At 36.8% G+C, this 27,069-nt stretch overlaps 1 protein-coding gene across 5 annotated transcripts in view; it reads right to left on the reverse strand.

Annotated features, from left to right (window-relative positions):
• The window catches only part of LOC136864269 (dnaJ homolog subfamily C member 5), a 406,165-nt gene that overhangs the window by 7,815 nt on the left and 371,281 nt on the right, over nt 1–27,069 (reverse strand). For 3 of the 5 annotated variants that reach the window (XM_067141040.2, XM_067141038.2, XM_067141036.2), the window contains one exon: nt 21,313–22,103. The exons of the other annotated variants lie outside the window; for them this stretch is intronic. The gene's annotated coding sequence lies outside the window, so the exon portion shown is untranslated. Of the gene's footprint in view, nt 1–21,312; nt 22,104–27,069 lie in introns of those variants that run through there. 5 annotated transcript variants of the gene reach the window in all.

Raw genomic sequence — 27,069 nt, forward strand, 5'->3', positions numbered from 1 at the left:
GATCAAGCCCTTTCACAGCAGCGCATTTCACATCTTGATTATTTGTCTAATTTCAGTCTTTAAATAATAACCTATTAAATAAATTCTTCTTTCATTTATCGAGAATTGCTTTAGGAACTTTGAAGTTAATATCTTAACCTCTTAGTATGGGACGACTTTCACTACCTGGCTACCTGGTGCTGCAGGAGGAGTAGAGCACCAAGCCTGCTGTGAGTTCAGGCTTGTAGTTAATCGGGCATAACTGACAAATAATGCAATGAATTTTACCAAAATTTTCAGTATGTTATTATAACACACAAACAGCATACAGAAGTTACTGAAATTACCTGAGGTCATTGAAATGGAGGGATCTTGTAATGCTTTCAAATTGAACAAGGGATATGGCTGAACCTAAAATAAGAATAGCCAGTACCCAGTTTTCTTTTTTTGAAATAACATCTCAATATAGGTTTCTGTACTACGCTAATTAAAATATACAATGCAAAACTTCACATATTTCCTCCGCAGTACCTGGAACTGTTCATTTACCCTTGATCGGAACAGAAATAACATACTGTGTGACCGCATGTGATGTTGAGCATTAATACCTGCCTGATTTACTGCCATCTTTATGAACTCAACAGAAAAAACTGAAAATTTTTCATAGGATATAAGCAGTTATTTTCAGCAGCATTCTGAGGCCCATAATCTGCCATAAACATTTCCCTTTGTCCTCTGTAATTATCCATGTCTTCCCACACAAACCCACCATCAATAACATTATGGACGATACTTTCCTGCGTTATCAAAAGCAACATCAATGTCATGATCACTACTTTCACTCTCAGATTCTATATCCTAGTCCTCGTTTAATGAGACTAAACTTTCCGTATCATTCGGTAAAACAATTTTCGAATTTGCGATCACAAGAAAAGGTTTAGCTGCCATGATGGCAACAACAGAACTTCTTGCTTTTTCAGATGCGATATATCGCACATACTCGATAAAAACTCGACAGATACGCAAATCAAATGAAGGATCGATGCTTCATCTTTAGATATATCTTACTACATTTGTAATAGTTCAAGAACTATTCGCTAGATAGAAGCACAAAGCAGAAGCTGCTGTGCGCGTGCAATGTACAGCACTCTATGTTGAGTGGTTAATAACACTTTCTTTCTAGACGCAAATTTCCAGGTCACGCCACTAAGAGCGCCACTTGCAAATTGTCTCCCATTTTAACAAGGCTAAATTCAGAAGTGTCGTGTATTGTCTATACTGTATTTGGCAGTACTGGCACCTTTTTCTCAAAAGAAAAAATTTAATTGGATATTATTCTGAATATTCCTATCACATGAAGTGTTGTCTTAGGGCTTAAAATTAAGCTTGTTTGTCCTCTTTTGTTATGTTTCTATAAATATAATGCATACAAGCACATGATTGAAATTTCCGTAAACTGAAGTTCTAATATTGTAATTTATGTCCTATTAACCATTTTGTACCATCACTTTGGAGTTAAAGAAAATAGAAAGGATATTAGTCTTGCTCTTTCTTATCCTTCCAAATTTTTGGCTACTGGAGTGTAATAGAGTAGGAGGTTGGTTTTCTCATCCTTTCAGCAAATAAACTATTGTCAAGAACAATCTAATGGTAACTGTATTGCACTAAGTACTGTTAATACCAATGTAGCAGCAGACAGCTAGTAAATTGCTAACCGTCACTAATTAATCTGTGATTAATTTTTTAAATTTAACTTCTTTAGTTGTTTTTAAAATAATTTGAAACGCATAAAACACCTGTTTTGTGCAGCTGAGGCACGCAAATCAGAGGAGTGAAATGAATAATAACTAATTATTTTGTATCGGTGCACGATGAAAGAAAACATTACGATTCTTTTGAAATATCTCCTGAACCTATGATCAGTGAATCAAGTGAATGTAAAGAAAACTTCACAAAGTACCGATAGATTTACTTCCGTTCAAGAGGGGAAACAATTCTAACTGTGACGGGCCCGATTGTTGGACAATAACTCAGAAAAATGATTCCTTTCAGAGAAACAAGTGGCTATATGAAAAAAATTAAATGCTAGGTTATAATGTGTGCCAAGATTTTGCAAGTTTAGACAAAAAAAAAAACAGATGGAAGTCAAAATTTCTTCAGAGTGGGCCAGGAGTAAAATCTGTACTTTTTTTTTTGCAAGTTGCTTATGTCGTACCGACACAGATAGGTCTTATGGCGACAATAGGACAGGAAAGGGCTAGGAGTGGGAAGGAAGCGGCCGTGGCTTTAATTAAAGTACAGCCCCAGCATTTGCCTGGTGTGAAAATGGGAAACCATCTTCAGGGCTGCCGAGAGTGGGGTTCGAGCCCACTATCTCCCGAATACTGGATACTGGCCGCACTTAAGCGACTGGAGCTATCGAGCTCGGTAGTCAGTATCTTTGCAAGAGAAGACTGTATATCTGGAGATATGAACAAAGTGCGAAATTCAGTTATGAAGAAGTTCGGGCAAGTACTGCCACCTTTTTCCTTAGGAGATAGAGAAAGAAAAAAAAGCCTGAGTATGCTATAAATTACCTTATAGATTCTAATTTCCAAATGTAAACTGCAGTGCACAAGTTATGCCTGTCCATCAGAGGAAAGACAAGGTATGGAATAATAGTTACACAAAGAGAACATTAATTAGTAAATGAGACCTAGGGTTATCAACACAAGAAAATAAATTACAAAACTACCTTCACACATTATAAATAAGTCGTCTACTTTCTTGGAAGAGATATGGCCATGCCTGTCAAAGCTAGTTTCTAGTGTTAACATTGATGCCTGTACTTGTAGATATGATACGGGCTTCTGGGTTTATGCTGTGTCAAGAAACAAGGTGAAACTCTATGTTTCGCCGAAAATTCCATGTCTTCAGAAGAACATCTCGACTGTTCACAAGGAAGTCTTCTACAATAATGAGGGTTTGAATTTAAGATTTTTTTTACAACTTGTTTTACGTCACACCAACACAGGTAGGTCTTATGGTGACGATGCAATAGGAAAGGCCTAGGAGTGGGATGAAGCATCTGTGGCCTTAATTAAGGTACAGCCCCAGCATTTGCCTGGTATGAAAATGAGAAACCATGGAAAACCATCTTCAGGACTGCTGACAGTGGGGTTCGAACCCACAATCTCCCGGATGCCAGCTCACAGCTGCGCACCCCTAACCGCATGGCCAACTCACCCGGTTAAGAATATTTTACACTTGTTCACCAGGTGGCTCGCTGTATGCTCCAAGCGGGAGCTGATGACAACATTAAGCTCCTCAAAATGCTCAGTAAAGAAATTAGCCACTACCAGCGAAACTGGTCTTCCCATAGCCACCCCGTCCGTCTGTTCGTAAAATTGCCCACCCCACAAGAAATAGCTCGAAGTCATGCTGTGGTGAAATAGCTTAGTACTGTCCTCAGGGCACAGATGCTCAATGAGAGACATGACCGAGTCAATAGGCACTTTAGTGAACAAGGACTCCACATCAAAACTCACCAGAAGTGCATTGGGTTGAATGGTTATGGTTGACAACTTACTGATGAAATAGAGATAGTCCCTAACGTATGATTCAGTACGTCCTATATGTGGCTGAAGCAACTTGCTTAGTTATTTAGCCAAAGCATACAAAGGAGAACCTACTGCACTAACAATTGGTCTGAGGGGAACGTCGTCTTCATGGATTTTAGGAAGTCCATATAATCTTGGTGGCACTGCGTCCCTCGGAGTCAGATATTTAGCCTCCTCTTTTGTGCCTTAAGAGCTTCACAGTGGCGTAGGGCACTTGAGTGGTAGGGTCACGTGATCTCAGTCTGTAAACAGGTTCTGACAATATAGCCGAGATCTTGTTCTTGTACACGTCAGTGTCCATTACCACCATTGCATTACCCTTATCAGCTGAGAGATGGTCAGTTCAGGGTCATCTTGAAGTTCTTTCAGAGCTCTCATCTCGCCTCTAGTTAGGCACAGGTAACGCAGCAGACCTTATAAGTCTCACACATTTCTGTTGTACTTCCTCAGCCTCATCCGTAGGTAGTTTGTGGATGGGTACCTCTTCAGTGGGAATTTTAGAGGAAGCAACAGTGAGTCGAACGGATGCCTTCCTTTATTGGATGTTCTAGTAAGAAACTGGACGGCTCCTTAGGACATGCCGTCTATTGTAAGTCTACTCACACAAATCACTACCTCCATGATGATTCTCACCACCATCCAGCACAAAAACAGGGCATTCTCACCACAGGAGCAACACAAATGTGTGAGCCAACAAAATCCAGGAGGAGATGGACACACTCAAAGTCACGTTAAAGGGTAACAGTTACAATGATGTACACATTCCTAGAGTCCTGCATCCCAGAGGGACAAGTAAGCAAAGCTCACAGAAAGAAGTGAAGGGAACTGCCTACATTTCTTACATTTACAATATCACAGACCAAATTGCTAAGGTCCTCTGCAAGCATAATGTAAAAACCATGTTTGGCATAGTCACTAAAATTGCTCACAGTTTACGTAAAAACAGAGACAAATTGTCCCCACTGTTACACCCAGGGGTGTACAAAATCCCTGTACTTGTGGCAAGGTATACAATGGCTACTCTTGCTGGTCCATTGGGACTTGCATTAAGGAACACCAAAGAAATATCTCTCAACCAGCCAGACAAATCAGCAATAGATGAGCACGCCCTATCATCAGGTCATGATGTCGAGATGTTCGAGCTCTTACCCACACTAAACACTACAGGTCTAGATTATATGGGAAGCTGTGGAAATATGTAAAAATTCTAACAATTTCAACAGGGACACTGGCTATCAATTAAGTAATACGTGGTTGCCAGCCATTAAGGATTTATATAGGTAGTTCTCTTCCCTGTCCTTTCTATATTGTTATTTTGTTTCGGTGTTTTCCAATTTCGTACCTTCGTCATCACCAGCTAGTTCATTCCAAGCTGTGTGTTGTGTGTTAATGTCATACTTTCATAATGTGTGTACGCCAGTTAAGCTCCCACCTCCCCTCTCACAATGTCTCACATCATTATCATCCTCTGGTTTTCTCCACATACTTTCTTTCCATTCTTCAGTTCTGTTCTATTCTATCCTGGGCCCTGTTTCATAAAACTAACTAATAATATTAGCTAATAATATTAGAATTCATAAAAATAATTATTAGTTAACCAAATTCTGTTTCATAAAGATTTACACATGACTAATAAAATATCTTCACTAATAATATTAGTTCATTAGTCAGCTGATACAAATGGAGGTTAGAATCGGTCTGTTGCATATGTTCTTGGTTTGGCTTTGTTCCTAGCAGTAGGCTAATGCTTGACTGCAACCGACTATTAATCCACATGTTCAAATGGCTCGCTTGATATTTTCGTTATTGTGACTTCAATACATATGAAAATGGATAAAAGAAGTGAAAATGTGAGAGAAGAAAATTTCTTTGCGGAAAGTGATCGAGTTAAAGTGTCGACTATTCACAGCCTTTTGCACACTATAACCCTCCTTGTTCCTTTTACTTTTTTATTTCATGTGCTCTTAAAAATCTCTGAGATGGACTAGCAAAATCTTTGTTTACTACCCCTCTTGGTGGGGGCGGTAGAATAATAGCCACTGTATCCCCTGCCTGTCGTAAGAGGCGACTAAAAGGGGTCCCAGGGCTCTCGACTTGGGAGCGCGTGTTGGCGAACATGGGGCACTGAGATGAGTCCTGCCATTGCTTCAACTTCTGCCAGGCTCATTTTCATCTACCCTTATGACCTCCCTTGTTCAACTCTTGTTCTTTTCCGACCCTGACAGTATTAGGTTGCGAGGCCAAGAGAGTCTTTCATTTTCACGCCCTTCGTGGCCCTTCTTTTTCTTTAGCCGATACCTTCATTTTTCAAAATGTCGGATCCTTTCCATTTTTCTATCTGATTAGTGTTGTTATAGATGATGGTTGCCTAGTTGTAGCCTACTTCCTCTTAAAACAATGATCATCACCAGCATCATCTTGGTTTACTGGTGATATAAGCCAAGATTTTAAAAGATACTTGGAGTGTCCGAGCAGAACTGCACTAGAGAAACACAAAGATACTGTGTATCACTACCAACCGGTGGATTGCAATGCGAAGCTGCTATTTTAAGGTTATGCTTCATTCCTTGCAGTGGAACATTCTATTACCTACAAATCCTATCAAGCAAATACTCAAAAGTTATGTAATCTAACCTAAATCTCCCATTGTACCGGTATTCGCATGTTTGTTACATGTCAGTACAGGCTGTTTTTGATGTAACATTTATTGAATGGTGAAAACCTACACTCGTTCCTTATCACTATTTGAATCAGAGTTGACCATTTCAGTGATCTTCATGATTTTATGCCAAAATATTAAAATACCGCTCATTTTGGTTTCACTAATAATATGAATTATGAGTCAAAATACACTCGTGGAAATAATCCTAATAATATGAGTAACTTTTATTAGTCATGTTGTCTATGAAACAAGTTACTAATATTATTAGGAACATCTACTAATAATTTTGACTCATAAACTAATAACTAATATTATTAACTAATAATTTTATGAAACATAATACTAATATTATTAGTTAATATTATTGGTTTCTTACTAATAATATTAGTGAAAGATGTTTTATGAAACAGGGCCCTGGTGTCTTTAGTTGCATTTTATTTTATTAGTTTCTATTTATTTCTTCTACCACATTTGTCCCGGACTCGTCTGATGTCCTCTTTGTTACTCTTCACGCACACACGGTGTGATAGAACATCTTAATTGAATGGATGAAAACCATAACGGTATAAGTAGCATTTTGGTCATTCAGAGAAAAAAGGCATTTAAACATCTTAACACTCATATAAAGCATGCTATTTGTAGTTATACAACCCATCACTAGAGCACAGAATATTACCGCTATCACTTGTATCTCTTTGCTGGTGAAAAGATACATCTTCCCGGAGTTACATCCTGTACTTAACTAATTTTTTTAAAAAAATGTCATTTATACCGTTATGGTTTTCATTCATTCAATTGGAACTATTATTGTGGTCAGCTCCCGCTTGGAGCGCTGTGCCAGCATACAGAGTGTCACCTGGTGACAAACAAGTGTAAAATATTCTTAAATTCAAACCCTCATTATTGTAGAAGACTTCCTCATGAACAGTCTAGATTTTCTTCTGAAGATGCGGAGCTAAGTTCTTTGTGGAATGTAAAGAGTTTCACCTTGTTTTCTTGACATGGCATATGCTCAGAAGCCCATATCATGTCTAAAACCTAGTTTCCTTCCAAAGCATAATTCCAAACCTCAAGTTGCTATGCAACACAAGTCATGAGATCATCAGAAATATAGCTGACAGACAGACAGGAAAATACAGGAATGGTATTTATTTATTTATTTATTTTACACCTTATGGCCTGCATTATTCTGTTATGCCAAGGTGGTTTCCCATTAAGATTATAAGTTATGATTTCTCCTAAATACTTAAATTTATCAACATTTTGATTTCTTGCCCATCAATTGTTATTTTATTTACCAGTGGGGGGTGTGTAAACATTTAATTTTTTTTTCAAAGGATATTGTAAGACCTATTTTTCGTGCTATATCCCGTACAGATTTAATTTGGTGTCCAGTTTCATGAATATTGTTGCACAATAGAACAAGGTCATCAGCAAATCCTAAACAGTTTAAACTTAAATTTTGTTTGGAGCTTCCAACTTTTATGTTCTTTGGGTTGACCTTGTACCATTCCTTTATTATAAATTCTAATGCACAATTAAACAGTAATGGTGATAAAACAGTCTCCTTGTCTTAAACCTGTTTTAATCAAAAATGTTTCAGAAACCTCTCCTCTAAACTTTACTTTTGATATGGTATTAGTAAGTTCTATCAGTTTAATTAATTTAGGATGGAGTCCAAAATTCTGTAAAATTTTTAACATTGAAGGTCTATGTATACAATCATATGCCTTCTTAAAGTCAACAAATGTTATTACTATAGGCATTTTTTGTTTTCTGTAGTATACCAGAATTAATTTTAGAGTGATAATCTGTTCAGCACAACTTCTCCAGGGTCTAAAGCCTCCTTGGTATTCTCCTAACTCTCTTTTCTAGTTGATCTTTAAGCCTTCCATATACTACGGTGTCGTAGCAGGCGGAGAGGTGATACTCCAACGGGGTGAGTCCTAGGTGGCGGATAGGGGGGGTCCTCACTGGCTTGCCGGCGGACTTGAGCGAAATAAAATAGCTCTCGCGGACCAAACACACAACAACCTCTGTGGTTAACAACCATAGTTTTAAATCGGAGCTTGCTCCACTTAAGGTTCATTACCTTCGATAGTCAATATGGCAAAGTCTCTTAGGAATGGTATTATTAGTTGATTGTCTGAACAGCTGAAAGATGAACTATGGACAAATCACAAGAAAACAAAGGTCCTTACAAAGGTTAAATACTGAATTACGAATTCATTCCCATGTAAAGAAACATGTGACTAAAGTGAATTGTCAAAATGACAATGCAAAATAGGTCTCCAATTTTTCAGACACTAGGGAGCTATGGTTTCAAAAGTTCGATTTGTCACTACCATCAGGTTCATGCATTTTTGAAAGTGTTTTAATCAGAATACCAATATTTAATTTCCTATTCACATTCACAAAGATAACCTCAAGAGGCAGCCAAAGCACCAGGGGTTGTAAACATGCAAGCAAACAATTACATTTTGATCTTCACCCTTCCGCCCCTCCTATCTATTGCATTCCTTTCTGGAATACTGTAATAGAACTGTTTCCATCACCTGAAGCTGGAAATAAGCACAATGTGGGGGCCAACAAAACCTATGACAGATATTTTGATTTGAAAGATAAATTGTATTATTCGTATATTTTAGATTATCACATATAAGTTTAGAAGGAGAGTTATATTTTAAGTCCCTAGTTCAGGAATTTCCTCTTTATTTATATAGTATCTATATTGAAACTTCCTTAATCACCAGCATTCCTTCGAGATGTGACTCAATAGTAGGTACAACATGATAGGAATGTTTTTCTCTCAATAGCATGTTTCATAGTATTTGTTTGTGCAATAAAAGCTCATGCCAATTTGCTAAATGGAAGGAGAACTTTTTTTTTTTTTTAATCAGTCTGATATTTGCTTCATAGCTTCAGCACATTAAAAATATGATAATGATTATCTATTATTTAGAAACTTCTATATTACCTAGGTACCAAATTTTCCTACAATACAAATACTGCACTAGTTTTGCACAACATTGTCAAGAGCTCATCTTCTTGTCAAGAGCACATTTTCATTTCAGAAATATAGATGTAGCTGAGCAAGGCACTGAATGCATATCTCCCTCCATTTAACACACTAATGATGTTCAAAATATGTTGGACTAATTCTTTCCAAAACAGTGAAAGACCTATAAATCAACCACTGCTATCCAGTTCTACATGATTGCCAACATGATTTCCTCCCAAAGCACTTAAAGATACGCGAAACAATTAGTCTAACTCATTTACAGTTACAACAGTTTTCTGGGATGAAGTCATGATGATCAGAATTGCACATTTACATTTCACTGTGATACTTTGAGGAATGGAAGCAAACAAGAAAATTATGGCAGGAAGTACTCACAAGAAATTCAATGCTAGTTAACAGAATTAATTTAAAACATATGTGTTCATAAGGAGCCTCGGTGGCTCAGACAGCAGCGCGTCGGCCTCTCGCTGCTGGATCCCGTGGTTCAAATCCTGGTCACTCCATGTGAGATTTGTGCTGGACAAAGTGGGGGTGGGACAGGTTTTTCTCTGGGTACTCCGGTTTTCCCTGTCATCTTCCATTCCAACAACACTCTCCATTATCATTTCATAGCATTTACCAGTCATTAATAAATCACCCTGGGAGTGTCAACCCCATTGTAATAACAGCCTATATTTGGTTCATTCATTACATCCCTGACCCAGTCAAAGACTGGAAAACAGCTTGTATGTTTTCATTTTCAATGTGTTCATAATCAGAGTGGTCATTTGGATAGTTCCTTTCCCTAACACAAAATTTCTAATCTTAATTTTATAAATGAAGGTTACTTCTGTTTTTACATAACCACCAAAACTGGTAAGGTTTTGATTATATTTTCCATATATAGCATAGTTTCCGAAGGGGTTTGCATGTTCAACTAATGACACCACCATATGAATAAATTTAATGATCTTTTAAGTTATCTCTCCCCACAAATTCTCTATGTTAACCATGGAGCTTTGAAATTTTGTATCTTTGAGATTAACTTTGAATTACAAAATGAAAGTGGTCTATTATTACCAGTAGTCTTGTCCTCTCTGTTAAGACTGTACTCTGGTACGTAAGACTTTTTAGAAAATAGAATCATTTTATTTTTGAAGTGTCACTGTGTATGTTCTGGCCAAACTTTTTGTTGGTAAAGCAATCGGCAATGAAAGTCTTTATATTATAGGTATTTAGAGTTTTATACATTTACATAAGGAATACATTAACATCTCAATTTTTCATTAAAAAAATGCTGATTGGTGTAATGTAACCATTGTTCCAAGTCGTATGACATGATTATCAGCCTTTAAGAAAGCCTTGAGGAAATGGGATAATGTACTGGCCACCATATTTCAATGTTCACTCATACCAGAACACTACAGGTTTTCTGTATTAAAGCACAAAGCAAACAATTTTAAAATCTCCCTATCAGTAGTCAAATTAATGAATGCTGTCAGATGACATGACAGTGTTCTGAAATAATTCCTAGCTTTCTGGTTATTTCTTACATTATTTCTACCACGTGTGGGATTATTTATTACCTTCATTAGTCTAAATGGTTTATCCTTCTGTTACCATATTATTTCTATTTAATTCAAGTTTCTTATCTTCCCCTGTCTTTACACAAACAATATTATATAAACCTAATAATTACAGGGTTATCTTTTAAATGAATTAAAGTAATATGAAACGAGGTACAAAGTAGCCATTTTAAGATATGAAACTCGACAACATTCTGTTCAAACATTTCATTTGACTTCAGGAGTGTAACTTTTCCAACTATATTTTAGTAATGTATGCCTCCTTGTACTTTGGAACAATTCAGGTCCATCACACGTGTTACTGGGTACATGCATAAAATGTCCAACAATTTTAAGTTCTTTGACAAAGTACGGACAACATTACTTTCAGTTATACTAGCCATACTTCCATTTGCAATAAGTTTTGTGCTATCATCTATTAAACGTTGATGCTTAAGGTCCACCAGCAAGTTAAAATGATGTAGAAAGTCAGCACCCAAAATACCTCTGCTTATTTTAGCTACTATAAAAGCCCATGCAAATTTTCTATGGAGACCTAAATTGACGGTCATCATTCTGATATCAAAGTAGGAATCTCTGTTCCATTGGCAACATTAAGCTTGAAATCACTGGAATCCTTTGGAATGTTCTGCTTCAAGACTGGTATTATTGAGGCATCAGTCCTACTGTCGACAAGGAAGCGCAATCCTGAGTTTTTGTCAGCAACAAATAAGTGGTAATTGCGACAAATTTGATTTTCAGCAACAGATTGTGCTGCTAGTTCTGTTGCACCCTGGAGTTTTCCGAATCCTTCCAGGCACGAGGTTGCTCGCATTTTTCGGGATGACATTTGTTTCCAAAACAGAAATGAAAGTAGCAAAATTTACTGTCTTGGTTGTATCTTTGGAAGCTATGACTGGAGCTATGATTGCAACGAGACTGGCTACCTCCATGGTTGTAACAATAAAATCTTTGGTTAATGGACACCAGCTGTAGTTCAAGAGAAAGTACTTTGAAAACTAAAAGTAGCAATTCCAAGCTGTTTTTGGGCATATCATTAGTAGCCTCAGCTTTCCTAATTCTATGAACATCGTGGGAGAGGTGGAGGGGAAAAGACCTTCAGGAAGACCTAAAACCCGATGGATTGACATGATCAAGGTTGATCTAGTTACCAGAGGATGGACAGTGGATGATGTTCTCCATGACAAGTTGTATATGGATGGGAAGAAGTGGAAGAGGCTTATTAACAGTAACCGGGAAACGAACTGTACGATGATGATGATGATGAACATCGTGGGGATTGACAGTCCATGATTTTATCTGCCTTGATGGATAATTTATCAAGGCTTTCATTTGAAACAAGTAAAATATATCTTATTGACAAGCCATGGAGTTCGAAGTACTTTGGTTGAAAGATCGGTTGAAGCCAATGACTGCATTTTTCGTAAGAGGTGACTGGGTTTCATATCACCCAATTCAAGCACTGCAAGCAATCTTTTAAATTGCCTATTGTCACTTTCACGATCTAATCCCAAAAGTCTTTGTTCCACGAGCGTGTACATTTGTTTTGCTCTTCCGAATCCAATATGTCGTAAATATCAGCCACATATTTACGTTCTAGCTGAGAAACGAAATATCAAACTTAATGCATTCTCTTTTAATACCGCTCAGCTTAAACTGCACCTCAACTGGTCAGAACCAAACATGTGGACGTTCTAACCAAAACCGAGGTATATTCACGCTCACCTTGCTAGCGTCTTTCAATTTTCCTTATTACTTACTCTGAAGTTTTCTTATCCATCTCCTCATTACCTTGAGACATGATTTACATTCATTTGAAGCTGTATGATGCAGAAGCTGGAACTGATGAATTCACACTCGCAATTTACTAGATTAAATTGTGCCTCCACTGATCACATTGGGGTCGCCATTTAGTTTCTTTTATTATTTATAGATTGCAATCATTTGAAAACTGACGACTTTAATCTCTCTCTCTCTCTCTCTACAACTTTTTCTTTCTACAACTTTTTCTTTGATGTGTTTGTAATGCATTTTTCACCTTTTTATCTCTGTGTCACAGTGGAGCCACTACACACTTTTCTTAACATCTGAATTTCGAACTTGATAAATTCATAAAGCAGAAGAATGAGAATACCCTTCCTCTAATACATTAATACAGAACATCTTGTTCTGAGTAGTGCCAAACAGTCCTAGTTCCATAAATTTTAGTCTGAAAGCAACAGCAGTATATGCAATAGCACCAATGTATGCTAAGCAGTATAGAACTCAAATGGTATTTGTTTGTGCTATCCTTAATTATGGTCGGTTTAATTTTCTTCAGTTAAATCAATGTGTACAACCATTACGTACTGATAATAGAGACCTAATGCCCACTTAATAACAGTAAATTAATTATCTCAACACATTACTGAGGAGAACTATGCAGAAAGCAATTGAAATGCACCAAAGAGGTACAGTACAAGACAACAGTGAAGTTGGTTTAATTCTGTAAACTTATTCTGTCTGTCTGTTAGGTCATCAGCCCAGAGGCTGCTTGGATCCTCAAATAGCACCACCAAAGGCTATGCAGTTATAGGGAAACTGCAGAAACCAATGGCAGAGCCCAAATGAGGCGTACTATGCAAGATGAGGAGTGAGGTGGTTTGCCATTGCTTTCCTCACTGGACCAGAAGGTGCTACTGCAGCACGACTGATCCTAACACTCAGACACTAGTTGTGCTCCAAATGCCATTACCTAGCACCACCCACACCCTAGCAGCTTCCATATTGTCACAGCCATGGATGAGATTGGGACTTCACTGGAAGCTACACTTTGCACTGGCCTGTGCCAAGGGACGGATACAAAAATACTGCATCCATCAAGAAATGGCAACAGGCAGTAAACTTATTCTATTAATACAAATAATTATTAACTTAGAAAACATAATGTTTGGGAAACAAGCCTGTAGTTTCATTTGACATGATATTGTGATCATAGTTACAGGACCTCCAGTTGTACGTAGACTACAAACCCCAGAGATGTGATATTTCATTTCAAAAATCCCGCATGCATTGCTTCGGTAAGAAGGCAGTGACAATTAGGGTGGGCTGAAAAAATACAAATTCTTTTTCTTAAGTCGTAATACCATGGGAAAGTTGTGAATTGGGGAGAATAAAACTAGGCAAAAAAAGAAAATCTGTTCATTTCTTCCGGTTGCGCACGTGCTCTAAAATTTGCCAAAATTCAGAAAAATGTATATTTTTATGATAATTTTCTATCTTACTTGTCAATACTTAAATGTAATAGCTCTAGTCGACTCTTCCTCGAATCGATAATAATTTAGAAAAAAAAGAATGGTTCAAATCGGTTAAGGTCTTTTGCTCGCGCAACAGCCGTCAAATCTAACGAATTCCTGCGCTCGTCGTAACTCGCTCGGGTCAAAGACCCTGACACTCCACCCACCTACCACTCTCGCCACCATGCCGCACCATTGTTGTGTCAGTTTGCACTTATCCCTCGTGTTTGATGTGTGTTTCATTCGCTCTTCCAGTTACAATTGTGGCAATTGCATTTACTGTTCTTCAATGTTAGTTTTGTGTTATGACATTTTTGTGTAACCTTGTGACTTAACAGTGAGATACTATGGCTGTACCTAAGAAAATCACCACAAGACAGGTATATGATTGCCCTATATTTGGTGCACCTAAAGACTTTTCATCAAACAAACTTCCTACTGGTAAGGACGTGATTCGGTGTTGTTCGCTGGAGAGATACGACCTGGCGCTTAAAGTTAATAATAAAAGCGTCAATTGTTCACACATTGCCAGTACAGTAGCTACAGTAGCCCTTTCTTATTCCATCATCACCATAAAGCATATAAAAAAAATGGAATACAAAGTTCACCAAAATGAAAAAGTCTAAAATAATGATCTATCTCAACCCTTTAACTTAAATGAGCTACAGAAAGCAATTCAAAGCTACAAAAAATCGTAAAGCAGCAGGATTGCTTGCTTGTTTAAAGGGGGCTAACATCGAAGGTCATCGGCCCAAGCAGCAGGATTGGACGACTTCACAGTAGAACAGATCAACAATTTTGATACAGCTATAAAAGAAATGCTTCTGAATCTCTCAACAATCTTCCAAAAATTGGAGAAAATCTTGGGTGACTGCAGTTTGGAAACCTGATAAAGGACCAACGGACCATAGAAACTTCAGGACAATCTCCTTACTCTGTCACCTGTATAGAATAATGGAAATAATGTTACTAAAAAGTCTAAAGGGAGTAATAGACCAATCCCACAATAGGTGGTTTTAGACCTGGGAAGGGCTGCACAGCACATATATTACATTTAACTCAATACACTGAGGACAGGTTTGAGAAGAGGAAGACAACAGGTGTCGCCTTCATGGATCTCTCAAGAATGTGAAATTTAAGTTTTAAATTTTTTTTTTCTAATTGCTTTAAGTCGCACCGACACAGATAGGTCTTATGTAGACAATGGGATAGGAAAGGCCTAGGAGTGGGAAGGAACCGGCCGTGGCTTGGTGTGAAAATGGGGAAACCATGGAAAACCATCTTCAGGGCTGCGGACGGTGGGATTCGAACCCACTATCTCCTGGATGCAAGCTTACAGCTGCGTGCCCCTAACTGCATGGCCGACTCACCCATTTTTTAAAAATTTGCATTAACAATAAGGTATTGAATAAGGAGGATACTGTTCAACAATAAATCATTGTTATAGAGATTTAAAGAATATTAGTTTCGCTGTCAATACGGAAACATGAAATTTATATTTTGTGGTGTTAGGAACCAGTTGAAGAATGGTCTGACAACGAACACTCAGAACTTCAGCGTTGTCATTGTGCTACTGCCAGCCCAGATTGGTATAAGACAGTCCATACAAAAGCAAGTTAATAATGCTCTCAACGAAAGTTGCAGAATTATTACTGGCTGCCCGAAACCTTCTCCTATCGAGAAAATCCACTATTTAGGTAGTATCGATCCTGGCAAGATTTATAGACAGGTAGCAGTGAATAAAGAAAGACTCAAGGAGTCGACATCAGAAGCATACCCACTCTTTGGGTTCTCTTATGCTCAACCAAGTCTTAACTCTAGGAAATTTTCCTTAGAACAACTGTCAACCTAGAAGGTAAAGAAGATACCACCAGCATCAAAATATGAAAGAAAAGAACCGACTACCTCTTAAGTAACTAAATGAGAACCTCCCTCGTGCTCACAACGAGAATTGGATAATATGGAAGGCACTCAACAGACTTCAAAACAGGGTTGGCAGATCTAAGCTGAATCTGCAGAAATGGGGTTTATCATCTGCTAAAACCCTGTGATTTTGGAGAGTAACAGGGAATTCTGCTCCTTTATCACTATATCCTGTGCCCATCAACATACACTATGAAACAGGGCCCCTCATGGTGCATGCACTGGTGGAAGGTGAAAAAGACTACTACTCTAGTTTGACCAGTCTGCGGACCCCCACTCCTCGATTTTGAGCTATAGCGCTGTCTCTTTCTTTCCCTACGCATGTGTCTCCCTTCCTCACTTGCCCTGCAGTGCTCCACCATCTGAAGAGAGTTGAGCCAAACTTAAGACGAGTTGCCCCGAGACAAAACACTGGTCCGAACCGAGCAGAGTTGGATCGATGCATGATGCAAAGACCTCTGCGTCTTGGTTTGCACGCATAGATTTTGCGCATTTGAGAGACCCTACTATGGAAGACCTAATCCCAGTCACCCTTATTGCTATTTATATTGCCCAATACTGGGCAAAGAACTTTTTAACTTATTGGGGACAATTTGTCTAACATCGCACCGAAACATATTGGTCTCAAGGCAACGATGGGATAGGAAAGGACTAGGAGTGGGAAGGACGTGACCGTGGATTTAATTAAGGTACAGCCCCAGCAATTGTTTGCTCCAAAGTTGTACATAAACATTGATCCACATTGATCATAACACATTATTTTGATTTATATGCTTCTGTAGTAATCTTATGTCAGTAATAATTTCTGTGCAATTTCATGTGTCTGTACAGAGCAGTGTACATAATTTCTTATATTTATCATTGTATAATTATGTCTGTACTGTATGATACTTCAGACACAAATAAGGAAGATTTGGCAGCGGAACACCAGTGAGTGGGGAATGACGTACAGATGCATTAAGACAGCAGAAGTAGAGAACGAAAGATTACTGTTCTAAACATTTATGCTGACAATAACGGAAAGATGCATGGAGCTATTGTTTCTAGAGAGGTGACCTCGTGGGGGCTATTTTGGAAGTCAAAGGAAATCCATGACCGGAGACAAAAAAAAGGGAGCGTTATTTGAAGATGTAAGAATACTTCACCACCCTGTGCAAGCCTTGATGTGGGCAGATCCATTAAGATTGGTGGAGATATTAGAAAGAATAATTTTGTTAAGGACCAAAAGATGCACAAAATGAAATCCAATGAGGTGATAAAGTCATGCCAAATTTTAAATGTGACAGAACAAGCTCATGAGAATGCTCAAATTGAGCATACTGGTGAGGGGAATGGGGAAGTGATAAAAGAGGTGACACACGGGGTGAGAGCGTTCTTTTTACCTTAGTGTTTTAGGGAATATTCAGAGAACATCTTAACCTATGGGAGAGCGTCTTTAATGGTCTTTATTGTCTTGTATGTGAGAAGTCTTTATTCTGCTATTTGAGAATTCGTACTGTTTTTGTCTGTAAGAGAACATCTATTGTCTTATGACTAACTATTTTGAAATTTGCTTGTAGAGACTTACTGGAACTAGTGAGATAGAAAATGTATACAATTATCCATGTATTATGGAGAACTTGAACTTTCTGAATATAAATTACCATGGCACTTGTAGCTGTAAACGCACAATGTGATTAGAACTGATGTACTTTGTGTGGCAGATCAAATTTGTCAGTTGGACTTATAATACGTTAAATGGAAAGACTGGTTTGGAAGCTTAAAGAAGGAACTTTGAGACAGGTCATTAGTATATGAGGTGAGAGTTGGAATAACCAGTCAGACTAACACTAACTTTTATGTAACAGGTTGCTGTGCCAACAATGGTCGTATGTTTAGTGTGGCGTATGTCCATTTTTACCCATCCTCCTAGAGGTTGTGTGATTTGACATATTAATTTTTCTTTTATGGAGTATTTTGTCCCAATATCAGGCGCAGGACCAGATGATAGCATGTGTGTGACAATTTATTCTGTGTTGGCATGGCCATTTATTTATTTCAGAGAACAACATTGTAATGGTGTTCGCATTCACATCTATTTCTTTTTATATGTGAAGACTAGCATTTGTACCCGTTCTTCACATGGAAATTTGCAGTGGATTACATTTTTCCTTCAGGAAGTTATGTGAAGTAACATGGCTCTATTCACACGTTTAATGCCACATGTTAAAATGACCTTTTCCTACGAAAGCGCATGGCAGTAATGTGAAATATGATGAAGCTGAATAAAGTCAAGAGAGAATGAGGACGATTTCCGAATTTATCGTACGGTACAGTTCCTGGTCCAAAGTTGTGCGAAATTCTCTGTGGTTTTCAGGTTGCATATTGTATCTCTGACCATCGGCATGGTGCTCTGACATTGATACCTCCCTTAATATCTGCCCTATCAAAAAGGGTAAAATGGCTCTTTAGTTTTTCCCATTACCCACATTGAAGCGACATCCATGACATGTCCCATGGGACTTTGACTAAAAATCCAAATTTTTAAAATCATCTACATTATTATCTGTCCTATGATAAATACATACATGACAAAAGGAATAGAAATAACATATTCTTAAATGTTTGTTATATACAGTCCTTTTGATATACCTAATGTTAACAAACATATTTGAGAATAATCTTCCTATAAATACCAAATCCATGTGATTACCGTGACATCATATGTACCTGATAACACAATCCTGAGTGAGTAGATTCCAAATACATAATTTGGTTGAAATAAATCCAACAGTTTTTCACTTTTAGGAATATACAGATAGATAACCTGACAGACAGACACCAAAGGGAAAAGAACTACCTCATGTTTCCTCTGTGTTCGGTTATATTAGGTGGGGTTCAAGCTGAGCAAAATATTATGCATCCTCTGATTTTCTCCTGTTATGGATCCTTCAAATAACTGTACGTCTGTGAAGGTACCTGTCATTGGCTGCAGACCATGAAGCCTGTAGAAAATAGCAATTTTCTCAGTCATTTGAAGAGTAAGCAAAATTATTTATATAACAAAAATTATTTAAAATTGAAGGGACGCTTCACAAATAGTCTAGAGATTTTACATATAATCAATAGTGTAAAAGAAAATTGAAAAAACTCTTCTGCCCTTCCTATAAACCCCCCTGTCTATTCAGTTTTTTTAAAATTATATGTATATCAAAACCTGCTCCTGGATGAATAGACTCTAAATATGAAGTTTGGTGAAGATATAATCAATAGTGTAAGAGGAAACTGAAAGAAACTCTTCTGGTCTTTGTATAAACCCCCAGTCTATTCAGAGATTTTTTTAAGGATATGCATATCGAAACTCTGTTTAGTCGAGATCTATTCAGCCGTGTACCTGTGATGATGAAACAAACATGAAAGCTACAAACTACTGGTACGATCCTGAGTTGACCTAAAACAGATAAATATATCAAAATAGGGTGAAATAAATGAGATTACAGACATTGGATCCCTATAACTTTATTTATGAGATTTTTTTTTTTGTGAAGGTGTGTGATGTTATGTGACTGGAAAAAAATTGGTATGCACTGATAATCCTTGTTATGTTTCATTTATGTGTATTTGTTGTATGTGCTACAAATCCATGTTGTGTTTATTTTGTTTCCTCAAGCGTGGAGTAGTTCTGTAGTATGTGCTTCACCCACTTAGGTTAGTATGTGAATTTGATCTTATCTGTAGGATATTCCCCCAGGACAATTAGGTATGCAAGGTTAGAATTCCACTGTGATGACATTCTATCTCCGTGTTTAACAAGTATTCATTCCAAAATTGAAAATACTGTAATTAGTTCACAGCCGTAATACTGTTCATTAATGAATTCAAGCCCAATTACAAAGTGCATGTGTAAGCGCATAATAATCATGATGAACTCTATCAAGATTTTAAATTCATTGTGTTATGCTGATGCCGTCGTGTGATCTTAATATTTTGATTATATTTTTACAGTAGTTAATAAATTTTTGGTATAAGATATGCTTACCTTGTCTGTCAACTACTACTATATGTTCCCCATTAGTTGTAGCTAAGCAACAAATTATTTCGGGTGTTATTTTACGCCGTGGACTGAACTTGCCTGAGATTCACTGGCTAACTCGAGGCATTACCAATATGGTACATATAATGGGACAATATTAAGGCTACAAACCAACTCCACCGGACTTGTCAAGGTTGACAGCCACAGTGAAGTACTCTCAAAATACAGTCATATTTCTGTATTTGTGATAAAGCATTGCATATTGCCTTTAGGGTGTGGGATATATTTGTTCATCTAGCTTGTGTAATGGGTGTGGGTTGAAACTAGTTGATAACCTGTGTTAATATGGTGGCTGTAAAAATGTGTGGCAGTAATGATCATGATTTACATATCATAAGGTGACCAGTAACTTTCACTCCTCTGGCTGCTATAGCATCAAGCAGATACTAAACAGTTTTTAAAATGCTAAACAACTCAATATCATATATAACTTAAAAGTCATGGCTGAGCTACATGTTGAACCTTGGACCACCAAGTTAGTAGCATATTACTGTAACCACTAGACCAGATACATGGTCTGTGTGACAATGCAAAGCACAAGCTAAAATATGACTGGTTAGAAGAACAAAATCTGTCACAACGTATGTGAGACATATGGAATATTTTCTGGAACACTGATGTCCATTACGTAATGATGATGATGATGATGATGATGATGATGATGTGATTCACTAAATTTCCTTAAGGCTATGAATAGGGCCATCATCACTATAGCCTTCACCATTAGCCCGTAATACATGATGGTCATATTCACTTTACAAGGGGACCCAAGGTAACTTGTTTATCTAAATAAATGCAGTGAAATCAATATCTTATCATTTTATGCCTAAAATTCTGTTTCTTTGTGAGGAAATGCAAAATTTCATAAAATGCTAGTTTTTATTTCAGTATCCAAGTAAACACAACACTAAATCAACTTCAAATTGTACAGTAGTCTATTTTATATAACAATGCATGAGGCATAACAAGATCACACTCTGCAGGTCTTACATCACTCAAATGTTTTCTGTTACAGAATCACAGACTGATTCAAAACAATTTAGATTTTAATTATCCAAATGTTTCTTAAACTGAATGATTTGCATGCATGTACAATAATAAGCAGAGCATGTTATGAAACATTAAGGTATTATTTACCAGAGAGCTTATATAATTACAGTAAGTGCACTGTCATGAACTTGGGATATTCAACAAGCAAGAAGAAAAGAATTCAGATATTCCAATAAGGAGGAATGTTTATTTTATACCTCATATAGTTGCATATTTCATATATTCATAATATTTATTCCATATCATATTTCATGTGAAATTAACTGTACAACACTAGAGAAGTCAGCATAATGGCTCATACATGAAATATTATGAAAAAGGTGAACACAGTCAAGTACAGTGCACAACATATGGAGAATATAAAAATCTCTTTCAATTCAAGACTATAACCATTACATCATTTGATTAAATGTTAAATTGTGATTCTGCTGTTGTTAAGGTAATTTGCAAAACTATAGTTCACCTTAAATCATCCTTGCATGCAGATCACTATACACATATGTATACAGTTTTATTCTTGTAGAGTCTATTATATAATATTTCTATTAAAAGAAGTAAGTCTATGCTCTACGAACAAATACTATTATTTTATTAAAAATGACATTCAATTTTGAGTTATCTGGTCATTTCCCCCCAGTAATAAATATCTTACTTCCAGTAATACATTTTTTCCCCCTACCAAATACTGAATTCCCAATTTGTACATGATATATACCTGCAGAACTGAATGTAATTATTACGATAATATTTCAGAACAGGAAATTTAGGACCTGCCTTAGCTTGGTAAAAAGAGATGCTGAAACTTCATCCTTATGACCTTTTTCTGATTCAGAAGAGCTGCAGGTATTCTTAGGACACTCTTCTTTAAGCCAGAAAATGTAACCACACGGGTGTTCCAGAAGAATACTCATCAGTGAACGAATGTTCAAGATTTCACCTCACTCATATACAAGTACCTTGAGTTAACAAACAGAAAAAGAAGGCATAAATGAATGAAGGAACATAATACACTGTAGTAAAACTCACTAGATATGAATGAATAAACATATATATGATGATTTCAAGGATGTTTCAATGTTCAAGGTAGGATTACTTTAATGAATAATGGAATTGCCACATCAAAACATTCAGCAAATTGGAATTATTGTTCGACCAAAATGTAAGATGCTGGATCTGCACGTTGAAGAAAGAAATGTCATTAACACAAATGGTGAAAGTTTCAAATCTACTACACAGAAATTGTCTAATAAATATCCTTATGGTAGTTTCACTGGTGATTTATAGGAGAAGCAGCAATAGCTTTAGGTATCATCTAATCAGGTTGCGCCGTTCCCGCGTCCAGGCATGGACACAAGAGATCCTGACTAGCTCTAAATTCAATTGGTCCGATGACTAAGTTTTATGGGTGCGAGTTCCGTAATAGAAAAACGTCCAGGTCGGTTAATGGTAGACTCTAACTAACGTTGAAAGACGTCTCTTACCCGTAACTAGTTAGATACCATACTCTTATTAGCTCTTAGAGAAATTGTCGTCAACTGAAACTACTATAGTCTTACAACTAATACTTATTCTAGGAACACATAGAAAGAATGTTGAGGTTTCATTATCCCATATTTATTCAAATATTAAATCAGACATTTAATAAAAATTATCCCAAATTTTACCAATGAATACTTCTTGAAGTGAGTGACTCATTGTCATTCCTATAGTCTATATCCGTCATCAACATTTCAGAAAAATTACGTCTTCTGAATTCATCATAAATAAATGCCTCCTCGAATTACATTATTTCACTTCATAAGTCCATTGATCTCTCAAAATCATATAATATTAGAATAAATATTATGTAACATTTGAGAACTATTGAGAAACATGTGTTTTCATCCGTATGCAACTCACTTACGAAGTTGGGCGATAACGAATTAAATTAATGTGAATGAAATTAATTATATTTACATGAGCCGTACTGGCAAGAAAATAAACATTAAAATCAAGAATACTAAGAGTATAGGATGCATCCGTTAAGAAAAATAAAAATTGTATCAATTACTATTTACAATATCTCTAACTATACTCTCTTGAGAAATAAAGAACGCTTGTGGAATTGTTGAGTTAATGTTCAGATAAGAATTGGAGTTCAAGTTGTCTGAATATCAGTTATCCTTGGAATAAATATGAAATTCTGTTCGTTACCACCTATTCCTTACTCTTTAAACTGTCACATTATTTAATTTTCACTAACTGTGTCTCTCGATGCAGGTTTAAAATTCTCAATAAAAACTATCACAAAATTTTCTTGACTTTGAATTGACAAGTACTCTCTTGTATGTTTCACAGCTTAAATATTCACATTCGCATGCTTAGTTGCCTCTTAGTTACTCATATTTCCCTGTGTCACACACCATAAGCTAAGCTACGTCCATTGTAAGTCGTAATCACCCTTCAAGTAACGTTATCGTAAGATTTACCTTATGAACTTAAGGTAATGTGACCTTAGTTTATTGATTATTAGACTACATGCGTATTTGGTTGCAAGAAATGTCACCACACATATCCTATGTAGTTATCATCACACATACTACTAACCGAAAATCTACTTGGTCAGATGACACTATCTCCGACTAAAAATAATTCTCTTTTGAAAATCTATGTCACCAGTGATTAGTCTAGTAGGTTGAATTTTGTCCAGAAGAATGTTATACACAGTGAGAGTTTTCAAGATCATCCTAAATAAATCAGTGAAGGCTTAAATCTTATCATGACTACACATATGATTCTCTAGGCAATCCTAACATGGATAAAAACATTGCTCTACCAGTCTCGAGATCATATCCTAAGCTATGTAAAAATGCATAGGATCAAGAATTATTACATAGAATTGGCATGAATTCACTGACAGTCTCAGAAACATCATTTGAAAATCACGACACCTCACTTTGAACAACTATGACTATCTCTCTCGAAGAAAATAATAAATATGACCATCATAAATCACTATCATCCTTATATCATATCTATAACGCGTTAATTATTACTCACATTTCACGTATAACAAATCTCTCACTTCATCATATGTAAATCACTTCCTTAAACTGCACATCAACGTGCCGTGACATTCATAAAATGCCTACTTTACTTCCTATTGTCATAGTGCCAAATTTAACATCATAACTCTGAGTAGTCTACTGCCTTATTCCTTCATAAAACACTTCCTATATACGATTTCACACCGAGTGACTTTGATTAAAATAGGGCACACTGGTATTAATGCCAACTTCACTCTTTACTCTTCACTGACAATAATAATAACTCTAGCTATCTATCCTCACATATCACTGGAAACATTACGATCGGAATATCACTTGGTGACCACGCCTACTAATGGAATTGACATTTCATATGGATGAATACCTACTTCCAATCATCTCAGCTAGACGTTTATCTACGCACTGTCTTCGCACAAAACACACATATCAACATACAATAATAAAAGATAATATTCTCTTACTTACGAAAACGACTTAGATAATGGACTTAGCTTTGCTCAAGGTGGTCTCGATGTCTCCTCATCTCCGGTCATCTGAGATTAGGATCTCGTCATCTGGTTCCTCCACAAGTGATCGGGTTCATCGTAGCTCCTCAACACTGATTACTGGTCATCCGGGATAGCCAACATCGTATCGCCTCATCAGGATCCAAATAGCGTTGCCTTGCTTCTTTACAGGCTCACAGTGGAATCTCGTACGTATGTAACAGAATAATAACAAAATATGTGATTCATTGCTGTCATTCTTCAACTAATATATCTCTTGTGAAGCTCAGATTGTATGGATTTCGTTATGGTACAGTTAATCCAATAAACTAGCTCCAAATCGACTAAGATAGATGTTATATATTTGTTCCAATTTGAAAATGAATTTCTTTCCTCTATATTTTTGTTGGTGTAAATGCACTCAACAGCTGATCAGTAAGTGTCCTTCACTATTAAGCGGTATCGGGCAAATTTATTGAAGCTCTGCGCCACTCCGTGACGTAGTTCTATTGTAATCTGTTTATCTCCTTTTTAACGTATTTAATCTTCCGCGCAGCGATTAAATCTTGATAACAGCTGATTGGCGTGTAGTCGCGAATTATATTTCGTTTCCAAATTATAATATTTAGTTCAGCTGGATAATCCTTTCCAATCTAGTCTTGCGTCTTCTTACTGCTTCGAGGTCAGATTATATAATAAGTGATGAGCAAATTTTTCTCTTGAATAAGAGGTTTAAATAATGTCCATTTGTCATTCTTTTCCTGCGCCTTCTATACATGATTATTTCCGTAACCGACTGATGAAAATACTTACATTTCGGCCCGTACTGACGTTAAATGCATTTTATTTAACATTTTGTTCGCAGAGACTCCATCTTTGTTCCTACAGCTCTTATAAAGAACTGTGAAATGGCACAAGGTGGATAAATGGGACAGTGAAATGAATAATGATACAAGTTTGGAGGCTACACACAATACCAAAACATGACCAGCATCAATGCTACAGGTTTGGTAAGAATGATTTCATCTGTTTGTGATAGATATATAACAAGAGCTGTGTGAATAAATGATAAAATATGTTCCTTTTAAGAAAGATTTTATCTGTTGGTAATAGATATATAAATGTCCGGCTCCATGGCTAAATGGTTAGCGTGCTGGCCTTTGGTCACAGGGGTCCCGGGTTCGATTCCTGGCTGGGTTAGGAATTTTAACCATAATTGGTTAATTTCGCTGGCACGAGGGCTGGGTGTATGTGTCGTCTTCATCATAATTTCATCCTGATCACGATGTGCAGGTTGCCTATGGGAGTCAAATCAAAAGACCTGCATCTGGCGAGCCGAACTTGTCCTCGGACACTCCCGGCACTAACAGCCAAATGCCATTTAATTCAGTTTAGATATATAACTAGAACTGTGTAAAATAATGATAACTGTTTTAGCACAAAATCCATTTTGTGTTGACAACAAGAGAGAATCTGAAAGAATTCAGTATTGCCAAGCATGAAGATTGATCATTAGTCTACAGATTTCTTGGATGCAATCCTCAATTACCTTTTCATATAAACTCATTAATACTCATTATGCAATTTCTAATGTGTTTTGCATACTTTTGCCAGGTCTTGCACCAAACATTTAGTCTTCTACAAACTGAGTGGGCAAGTCCTTTGCATCAAGATTACACAAAAAAATATTAATAACCTTTAATGCAAAATTTGCAAAAATAAATTAGTTACAACACTACATGAAATTATGGAACAATTTTCAAACGATATAATATTATTAAAACCTGCTCTCAAACAGTTTTATGCAGGACTGGCTGGTTTAGACCACCTTAGTTTAAACTATTTGTTTTTTCTTCACTTTAATTCTGCTATTTTTAACTCTTCCCAATTCTAGTAACGGAGCAATGACTGTTTAAATTAAAACAATTTGAACAGCTTTTTAAATGCCACTTGTCTATTGTTAGACCAGTACCCAACCAGTGTTAAGTTGTACTAGTACATATCCTTGTTGCTTGTGATGTGTTCTGATTCTCAAAAAACACAGTACGATGAGTTGTAGGAAAAAGAAAAAACAACAACTTAGTTTGGCTCTCATCTGAGAGATGAAATGAGAGAAGAAAGGCTGTAAAGCCAAGTGTAAGAAATGTGTATATGAGTTAGAAGGCCAAGTACAGAGAATGAAGTATCTTATACCTAGACTAGCCATAAAAAATGTCAAACTTTTGGGTTAGTCCTAACCAGTACGTGTCAATAGTGAAAGAGTGAATCTTTGTGGTTTATACATGTAGTAGGGCAGATATGAAACAGCGTTAACTGGACTGGACAGGGTTGTGAAGTCGCCTACCGTGATTTTCCACACCCTGAAACAGTTGAAAATCAGCAAAGGGTTC

The sequence above is a fragment of the Anabrus simplex genome, chromosome 2 (assembly GCF_040414725.1).
Source record: "Anabrus simplex isolate iqAnaSimp1 chromosome 2, ASM4041472v1, whole genome shotgun sequence".
NCBI lineage: Eukaryota > Metazoa > Arthropoda > Insecta > Orthoptera > Tettigoniidae > Anabrus > Anabrus simplex.